Source organism: Dermacentor albipictus, chromosome 10, assembly GCF_038994185.2.
Source record: "Dermacentor albipictus isolate Rhodes 1998 colony chromosome 10, USDA_Dalb.pri_finalv2, whole genome shotgun sequence".
Classification (NCBI taxonomy): domain Eukaryota; kingdom Metazoa; phylum Arthropoda; class Arachnida; order Ixodida; family Ixodidae; genus Dermacentor; species Dermacentor albipictus.
In genome coordinates, this window is record NC_091830.1 from 100328283 (window position 1) to 100338582 (window position 10300).

The following is a 10300-nucleotide window of genomic DNA, read 5'->3' on the forward strand; positions in this document are numbered from 1 at the left end:
GCAGCAGCCGCCTATTTGTTGACCTGTTGTCATCCCGTAGTAAATGCCAGATAATATATTTTTTTCTTTTTGCGGGAAAATTAACCAGTGTAATGACCACACCCCTGAATTTGAGTCAATTTTTTTTTCAAAAAAGTGTGATCATTATGCGAGTAAATAGGGTAACACACGAAATTTTTAGCCTGTAAAGGGGTTGTATACAAATGGGGCAGCCCACTCTAGTGTGACAATAAACAAATATTTGTACTCACAATATTGAAACCAGTCATAACATATATCCTCACAAATTTGGAAATGAATAACCAAAGAACCTTGCTGATTGTCTCATTAGTGTCCTAAACAAGATCTTTTGATGTTTATAATTTCTAGTTTAATTCACTTTCTCTAGTAAATGGACTTTGACCTAGACTACTCAGAGTAGGAGACTAACCCAGACCTGGAAGCCAATATTTAAATCTGAAATAAAGACATTCATCCCACGACCACGTCACTGCTATGTCATCAGAAGCGTGCATCCATGGACTGTAAAATAATTTTTACATGATCTGTACTGTTACTCTTGCACTAATAAATTAGGAAATGCACTTGCTATTTAAAGCACTGCTGTAAACCTTTGTGTTTGAGAAATGAAATACTCAAAAGTGTAACACAACCAATGTGTGCATATAACCTACGATGCCTTTGACATTCGTCGGTGTGACAAATGGGCACCGAGAAATGCAAAGGGCATCATAGCTTTCTTGTTTGAAACCTTGTGTGCGAGTATATTACTGGTATCTTTGCAGTGAAAGGAAGTCACATTATTATCAGACTTATGAGGGGAACTTATGTTTCTCTAGTTTAATATTTTCTTTTTTGTGCTCCTATATTCTTGACTTTTCCAAGAATAATGGGTGTTTGAAATAAGTACTCTATATTGCTCTTAAATTTTTCCTGCACAAGAGCTCACGTTAGGTTACATTTCTTGAACACTTTGCAGTGCTGTAGATAATCAAAAGAAAGAAAAAAATGCTGTAAGTTTGCATTTTAGCCTTCTGTATAACAAGTATGAATCTATCAATTACATACACAAGTACAAAAGAACTACGAAAAACTGGGCATAAAGACATACATTATAGTAATAGCAGGAATCGATGGTGAGAATTCTAATAGAAATGAACCATTAAAAACTAGGCACTAAAGACACATATTAATTATAATAACACAAGTATTTGCTAAGAATTTGAAGAGACAAATAGAATGTCTCTTCAAATCACTCCACCCTAACATTCATCCATGGTTTGATGAGTGACCACAGTTGGTGATGCTGTTTGGATAAGTTGCAGCTGAGGTGCAGCTGTGAAATAGGCGGAACATGTAGAGAGGTCACCAAAGGTTGCACGCTGGTCGCACAGCAGGTTGCCTTGATCTCCGGACTCACTCGACACTCATGTGTTGAGCCTGGTTATACGCCGTTTGCAAGAGGCCTGGCCCGTGTGTGGTACGGCTTTGGTAAAATTTCGAGGCAACCTGAAAAACACAGATCGATATCTATAAGCACCACAATATTCTTCACCATAGGGCAAACCTGAAGTTTACCATGGGCACATAGCAGATAATGAAAACAGACACAAGCCACCAGACTTCAGGTATAAAGATGTGCAAAAGTGTAAATGAGTGTTAAGAGCTGTTTATAGGATGGAATGTTTCATTTTGTCTTTTGTAGATGAATAATAGTATCTTAACATAAAGTCAAGTGTACTTGGCCCTCCCTAAAAAAATTTAAATTATGGGGTTTTACTTGCTAAAACCACTTTCTTATCATGAGGCACGCCGTAGTGGAGGACTTCGGAAAGTTCGACCACCTGGGGTTCTTTAATGTGCACCTAAATCTAAGTACACGGGTGTTTTCGCATTTCGCCCCTCTCGAAATGCGGCCGCCGTGGCCGGGGTTCAATCCTGCGACCTCGTGCTCAGCAGCCCAACACCATAGCCACTGAGCAACCACGGAGGGCATGGCCCTCCCTATTTGTGTAAGTGGGCAATTCCATGCGAGCTGTACCGACCTGGCACACGACCACTTGAAATTTTTTTTGAAGAACTGGAGGCCCTTCAATATAGCGCAAATGTTAATTTCAAAAAATACTTAACTTAAAAAGTTTTTTTACTGGCGCAAGCACTAAGTGAGATTTTGTGTAATGCACCAATCTATGCATCATAAAAGGCATAGCAGAAAAATTGGTTCCTTCATTAAAGGGGCCAAATTTTTCGGGACTATAAAAAGAGGCCTTACACCAAAAATTGAACTGCTTATTAGCCACTGCTCAGTTTATTATGGGTCATTAAACATGGACAAAATGGCCAATTAACATTATTTTCATGAATCTGGCTTACAGCAAAAGCTGCAAATTTATGTAATCCACATATTTAGGAGTTGTGCTGCATGCAAAAACTGGTTTCAGGAACATAAATTATACAGCAGTGCACAGAGATGCGGATGAACTAGCAAAAAAAAGTCAGTTTTGGTGTGTTTATCGGCATACTTACTATTGAGGCAGTCCTAGTAAATTTATGCCCAATACCATGTATGAGTGTACACCGTATTCTTTTTAGATTGCTAAAGCTTTATCAAAGCAGTTTTTTGTTAAGCAAGAAAAAAAATGTACAAGTGGTCTCCTACTGGTTTCAAAATTTGCAGCGCGTTTCGTCTAATCCACAGAGCCTTTTGGCGGCTAAGGCAAACTGCATGGACTTGAGCATTCCTGCACCGATAGCAGGGAGTCTAAACTGCTTTGAAGTTAACTCTTTCATTGCTGAGTGGCTACAAGCCACTTCACTCAAAAAGTTGCCACTTAATCACATGTATTTACATTAATCTTTCTGTTGGCTTCCAGCCTGCTTGGCATCATCACGAAGGCTGCCAACTCCCTAGTGGACGTAGTCAGGACATGGTGGTGGCAGGACGCAGCGGCAGGAGCCGCCAAAGGCTTCAAACTCCCTAGTGGACGTAGTCAGGACACAGTGGTGGTAGGATGCAGGGGCGGGAGCCACCAGAGTGTACCTGCAGCAAATTTGCACAAATGCTCTTAGTCCTACCATGTCACAATTTACAAGAAAAATTAAGCAGTCTGTGGAACATGGATACCAATACAAATAAATGTAAACAGTTAGGTCCCACAACACAACTAGAACATTGACAAAGAAGAAATGGTACTTATGCTTATGAAAATCCAAGCAATGAAAAAAAGAGAATGTGCATCCGATTTGTGCACGGAAGCTCAGTGGAAACCTGAGCTCATACCATCAAGTGATCTGCTAGTCAACTGCAAGCCTCTTAAAATGTCATTGTATATTTTTTACACACACTATGTTAAGCTGCATTAAAACAAGTTCAGCATCTCTAAATATAAGTAATCACGAAGCAATTCAATTAATGAATTCCAGTGGTCGATAATGCAACAAAGTGCACGCTCTGATGAAGCTGGCCAAACTGGGTAGTGACAAGTAACAGCGTGGTTCTCTACATCTTGTTTTTCTGGCTTTCGCTGTAGCATTAAAATACACAAGAAATATCACATTCCTGACATTTAACCCTGCCAATTTTTATTCCATAATGCATAATACTTCAGCAAGAGCAATAATGCTGTCTTTTAATCATAAATAGTGATAGAACAAGAAATTTTACTGGAGCTAATGTTTTGACAAGAAAACTTATCTCCTTCTCTTTGTCGAAACATTGGCTCCAGCGATGCTCCTTGTTCTACGGCTCTTCATCATTTCAAGTCTCTGTCTTCCTGTGTACCTCTGTACTTTCAATGTTGTATCAATGAAATTGTAATAACGGAGAATTAGTAAATGTAGCTGATGAAGAACTTGGGCTTGTTGGTAGACAATGACAGAGTAACGGCGCAACATAGAGATACGGACAAAGGAGGCTCATGTGTGCCGTCTCCTCCAGCTATGTCTCTCCTTTGGACAATTACTCTATCTCGATGTAAAAGTATTACCCTTTGCACAATAATGCTGAAATGAATAAAGGCCAGGAAAGTGGACACAAAAATTACAACAAATAGCATCTTATGCTAATGAGATATGCGAAAGTCCCTGCTACGATCTGTCTCACCAATAACGTGCTGGATAAGATGGCGTCTTCTTCTGGATGTTGGCATTTCTTGAATACCTAAAATAAAGGACATTTCAAAATTACAAAAATACACAGAACAGCCGTAGCAGAGGAGATAACGCATTGTTTAGTAAAAGTAAGTAAACTAATCTCTGATGCAGTGCAGACGAAATTTCCTTTATTAAATTAGCAGAATAATACATCACACTTCATTTCATTTAATGCTGTGAGCGTTTCTTGGTACAACGAAGAAAGGTATTTCTGCATGAAAACAGTAAAATAATCATAGCCTTCTACTTTTACAAAATACGCGACAGCGACTAAGCCAACTACAGCAGTATATACTTAAAATTGTTATATGCACATTACAATAGCCAAGACAGGAGAAACTTGGGTTTATATGTAGCTCACCAAGAGGTACCACCTTGGAATCGATTCATTTCTGCTTGCCAAATATCTGCACTAACATAAGACTACAAATAAAAAGACCCTCGTTTTCATAAAATACCGGACTCAAAATAGAAAATCCAGTAGGAATACCACAAATTCTGTGCATAACACAGCCAGGTTTTGTGCGCCTAGTAGGATTTACTATATAAAGGTTGCAGCAAATTCATGCTTTTAAATATTTACCACCATGAAAATAAAGATTACATAAAAAATAATAACATTATACATCGGCTTAGATTGTCAGCTAACGTATTTTGTGTTTTCTACTTACAGCCAAATGCACATAAAATTTGTTCTGTTTCAGCGCTTTTAAAGCGCTGTGTCTGTTCGCTTGTGCATGCAGCCGCTTTACCGCTCTTAAGATATCTGTGCTGCCACATCGCCTGACACTGCTATACAGCGTTGTAGCGCTTTTATTATTCGCGGTAATATACCTAAAGCGCTAGTAAATCTTCAGAGTACACAAGCTGTCTTTTCGACTACCTGTCTTCGCCAGCGAAAGTTACACTGGTACTAGTATTGTATCTACACTTCAAGTTACGCAGGACAGTACTTGATATTCTACGGATCTTTCGATGCGACAGGCCACTCGTCACCGGAGTCGTTAAGAACGGTGTTTCTCCTGGCAGTACAGCTTTGCAATAATTTCAGATGCTCTCCTGAGGCTTCCGTCTGCCAGTAGTATTTTCGCATACATACGCGCACGCATGCCCAAGAAACGTCTGTGAACTGCCAAGAGAAACGTGGCGCAAAATGTAGCCATACCGGAAGGACCGAGTCCGCGCCGTTTGTAAACTCGGAACAAAAGCTGATATGCTTACCTGAGACGTTAAGAGAAATATGGCACAGGTCACAGGTCCCCGCTGGTTGTGGTTCGTATGCATCTGGTCGTCTCTGTCCGTTGCGATCTCCCATATCACAATGAAAGATGCAGTGCAAACCGCAGCACTTCGGACGCTTCCGGCGAGCGCACTTGCTCGATGTCGGCAAAGACGAAATCGGCGAAACGCTGCTGCTGGCGGCGGTCCCCTCGTCGCAATCACACAGCACGGACAGAAGCTCCCACCGTAACTTGTCGCAACGCTTGGTTGCAGTCGTCCCTAGCGCAGCGATTTCAGAACCACTCAACGACAATGTATACTCGTGCGTGATGCAGCGCAACTTTAAAATGGCGTCATGCTATTGACGGCTTCGGCTTTGGATCATTTTGTAGCTGCACAACTGAGCAGAACAGTTGCGCTAGTTTCGGTTTTGTTTACTCGCGTTGAAATAAAAACTGTTTTGCTCACTGATAATTTTACGTCACTTAAGTAATGTTCACGAATGAAACAGCCATGAATTTAATACGCGTGTTGAAATACCCGCTACGTTCACTTGGCAGAAGCAAAATTTGCATGTCCGAGCGTGGTTGCGTTTGAAATATCTATCGGTGGGCTGTCGGAGCATGCTCGAAGTGTGAAGACGCGGCGTAATTGTCCTTAATTTCCTTAGATATAACGGTGCGGCTGCCCTTGATTTCCGTCTAGTGCAGTTTGCTCTGATGTGAGGTAGAACTACAAAGCCGCCCATGTTGCTGAATGATCTAGTGCACCTGAAGCTGCCAGAACTCCGGCATTTCCTCCACAAGTTCTTGCGACTGTGTGCCGCGATCACCAAATGCGAGCGTAGTCATTTGGCGGAGATTTAGCAGCACATTTTCGAGAACTATCGTTCACCGCTCTCTCACGACATGGAGAAGCAGTGTGGTTGGTCCTTGGTAAAAATTTCTATTTATTGCGAATTTTGCGATAGCAATTATATGGACACAACCGTCAAAATATATCTGTCGGTGTTACCGTGAGCTTTCGTATAAAGTCAAGTGCGATAAGATCCTATCCCGCGCCGTTGGCTGTGCGCGTTAAAGGAAGTGTTCGAGGCTGAGCCGGGCTCGATGGGCGCCCCAAGTATCTATAGGAGGTCACGTGATAAAACGCGCGCAAGCCGGGAGAGGGATGCGGGATGCGCTAGTTTAGCGCGCTTCTCCTCCTCTAGCCGTTGCTCTAGCCCGGTCTTGCGCCACCCTCGCTCTGTCTTGGTGATAATTTCCGATGGACGCAAAGCTGGGGGGGAGGGGGGGGGGCGCTCAGATAACGCAATTTTGCGGAGACGCTTTGACGGAAGAGGCAGCAGAAGCGTTCTGTCCGCTCTGTTCGCGCCCTTCGTCAAGCCAACGCTGTGACAGCGAGTGTTCGCCGTCATTGAGTGAGATCTGTTGTATGCACGTACGCGCGTGACCCAGTGCTTCCTAATTTAAGGAGTAAGCGAATGTTTACTGCAGTTTATTCAGCCGATGAAACAACGAACATTGGTTCCAGCAGTAGTTCGTGCAGTGGTTCAGGCAGCATTGGGGCGAAACTGCCGTATTTTTGTTTTTATATTTCTAGGGGGTTCCAAGGCAGTGTTGCGTACGTTAATATTTGTTTGTGGCCGCGGAACGCAACGCACAGTAGCCCAGTGGCTTTGGTGTTGCGCTGCTGAGCTCGAGGTGACGGGTCCAATCACAACCGCGGCAGTCGCATTCCAACGGGGGCAGAATGCGAAAACGCGCGTATACCGTGCATTCCGTACACGTTAAATAACCCGAGCTGCTGAAAATAAATCTGCAGCTTTCCATTACCGTGCGCCTCATAACAAGATATTGATTTTGGAACCTAAACCTTCGAAATTTAGTTTAAGTCGCGGGATTACATTTACAATCGACACTGTTGACTGCACCTACTGAACTTATCTCTTTGCTGTGCTCTCTTTAGTAGCCAATACTTTTTTTTAGATTTACTTATGGTCAGAACCAGTGTGACAAATCCAAGTCTTCCTTATCATAGGAATCCAGCTATGGCTTAAGCGTGTGAGGTATCAACAAACATGGTCAAGAAAAATCAATATATAGAGTTCGAAGTAATTGCAGAACATGACAAGGATGAAAGAATGATACACGGCGGCATTACAACCAGGACAGGAACCCGAGGTCCTGCCTAAAACAGAAGAGTTTATCTGGTATTTCTTCTCCTGCATTAAATCTTTCTCTCGCCAGACTCATCTCGAATATCAGAGGAATTGCGATCTTCCATGACTCTTAGCGTGCTATTGAGAGTCAAACGACCCATGCGGGAATGTTGACTCTTCTTTTTGACTCTACTCGCGCAAAAGTGGGTCTTCGGAAGAAAAAAGAGAGTCAAGTTGCTGTGACTCACTTTTTACTCTCTTTTTTCTTAGAGTGTGCGATGTCGCTGTTCTTTTTTTTTGATGATATTGGTTTTTAGGCTCTCATTGTCAAAGTTTTGAGGCATACCATTGTCGACAATGTAAGACAACGTATGAGCGTCTTTAGTGATAGAATGGTGTAGCAATTTAAGCCGCATATACCGCATGCCATATGCAAGGCGTGGCCTATACATATACCTAAATACGTACGTCACTTTTCGCTCACCGACAATTCCGCCGATGCTACATATTCTGCCACAAAGCGCGCTTAAATGCCTCAGCGCTTTCACATTGAAGAGATACATTCGGGACCCTGAATTCGACCATTTCAAAACAAGCGCCAGGAGCAGCGCGACGTCGGACGCTAAAGAGGAGACTCAGCGCGTCATTTAAACCTGCTGCGGCGGTGCCGTGGCACCAGGTACCACTGGCGCGTAATCACATATGATGGTCGTGCTTTTGAAAGCTGAGCCCGTTAAGCATGCACACCACGGGGAACGCGGGGAGAGCGTGGCCCCCTTGCACTTCCGAGAAAAATTCCACCATCGGAAAGGCCGCCTTGACAACTGTTGGCGACACATTTTTTCCACGGCCTTCAAACCTTGCTGACTGTTGGGGCTCCTAACTTGCTTGTGATGCCACGTGGCCACCACCTTCACTTTCGTGACGTATCGAATCTATTTTATCATGTCCGAAGCCCTGTGGCGGATCACAGGCATTTTGAGGGAATCGTTCAAAGGTGTTGTATTGAAGAATTTGTGGTGCTCTCGAGAACTTGAGGCTTCGCATTCTATAAATTGAGTGAACAGATACCTAAAAACTAGAAAAATAAAGGAAATGGCAACAGAAATGTTTCGCGTTAGTGCTCCTTTACAGAAAGAAAAGCCACGTAAAATAGATAACAATCAGTCTTGTGGAACCAATTGACGTCCCGAAGCGTGTACACTTTTTCTGGAGCTAACTTTACCTTTATCAGAGTTGGGAAATTATGGGGGTTTTACGTGCCAAAACCACGATATGGTTATCAGGCACGCCGTAGTTGGGGACTGCGGAAATTCAGACCACCTGGCGTTCTATAACGTGCACCGAAATGTATATGTACACGGGTGTTTTGCCCTTTCACCTCCAACGAAATGTGCCCGCCGTCGTCGTGGTTCGGTCCGGCGACCTCTTGCTTAGCAGCCCAACACAATCAATCACAGGTATGAGCCAGCTGTCCAGGCATACTATGGCTAAACTATATATATATATATATATATATATATATATATATATATATATATATATATATCTATATATATATATATATATATATATATATATATATATATATATATATATAAAATTGATGCTTGAACTATGTGGTCCCTCTAGGGTTATGTATGGATGCAGCCTAAAAACTATTGCTCAACAATATCCCTTTCAGGAGAACAATTTCAAAGAAATAACTGTAAAATAAAGCAGCATATGTGTTTTCTATTCTCGATCAATAGAAATATTACAGATAACTTTAACATCTGGTTCGGGTACAATCTTACGGAGTTGTAAACATTGTTCATCGTGTGGCATACGTTCTTGCGCAGCACTTCCGGTTCACCTCCTGAGACGACTGGGAACGAAATGCAACATAAATAAAAAAAATTAAACATAGTACAGTGCCATATTCGTGGGTTTCAGTTCATTGTTACAGAAAAAGGCCACTGAATAGTGTTCGAACGGATCTCACGACACCATGGGCTCAACGGTAATGAGACGGCCGATGCTGAAGCAAGGCGCGCCCTCAGCAATGGCATCCGAACTGCTTTCCCGTTTTCTGTTTCGGACATCACGTGCCTCATGTCGGAATTAATGGGGAGTGCGACGAGAAGGTATTGGACCGAGCCAGACGCTCATCACGTCGGCCTTAATAAGCTGAATCCCACAATGCATTTCTCTGTTCCACTTGGAATTCCACGTCCTCCTTCCTGTCTGACACACAGACTACGTTTAGGCATTGCTTTCAGGCGTAGGTACTTGCAGACAATTGGACTGGCGGTCTCCGCGGGCTGTTCAGCATGTGGTGTTGTTGAGATTATAGACAATATGATCGTGGTGTGCTATGTGTATGCGCGTGAAAGACTGACACTGGCAGCTACTTTGAGGCATTTAGATAGTAAATTACTATCGGCGGGCCTCCCACCATGCTAGGCATGGTGGGAGAGTTGGCTAACGGTAGAGTCAATGCGTGCTTTTTTTACGTTGCTTAGGTGACACGGGCCTGTACTCGCACTTGTGATGGTAGAACTTATGGGATGTGTTATTTCACCCATTGTGATCCTCTTTCCTCTCCCCTTTCCCTTCCCTTGCCCAGAGTATCAGGCCAGATACTCCATTATACGGCCGACCTCTCTGCCTTTTCCAGCCAATAGACTTCTTCTTTCATTGGTTACATTAGAGATCGGATATCAGAGCATGTTTCATGACAAGTTACTGAAGTATCTGGAAAAATTAGAACTCACTGATTAGCTC

General features: G+C 42.8%; 1 long non-coding RNA gene across 1 annotated transcript; it reads right to left on the reverse strand.

Moving 5' to 3' along the window:
- Window positions 1-1189: 1189 nt before the first annotated feature.
- Window positions 1190-5742, reverse strand: LOC135908014 (uncharacterized). The gene is made up of 4 exons (XR_010566163.2): window positions 5374-5742; window positions 4103-4159; window positions 2850-3040; window positions 1190-1509 (listed from the first exon to the last, which is right to left on the reverse strand). It is a non-coding gene; the product is annotated as an uncharacterized lncRNA (long non-coding RNA).
- Window positions 5743-10300: the final 4558 nt, after the last annotated feature.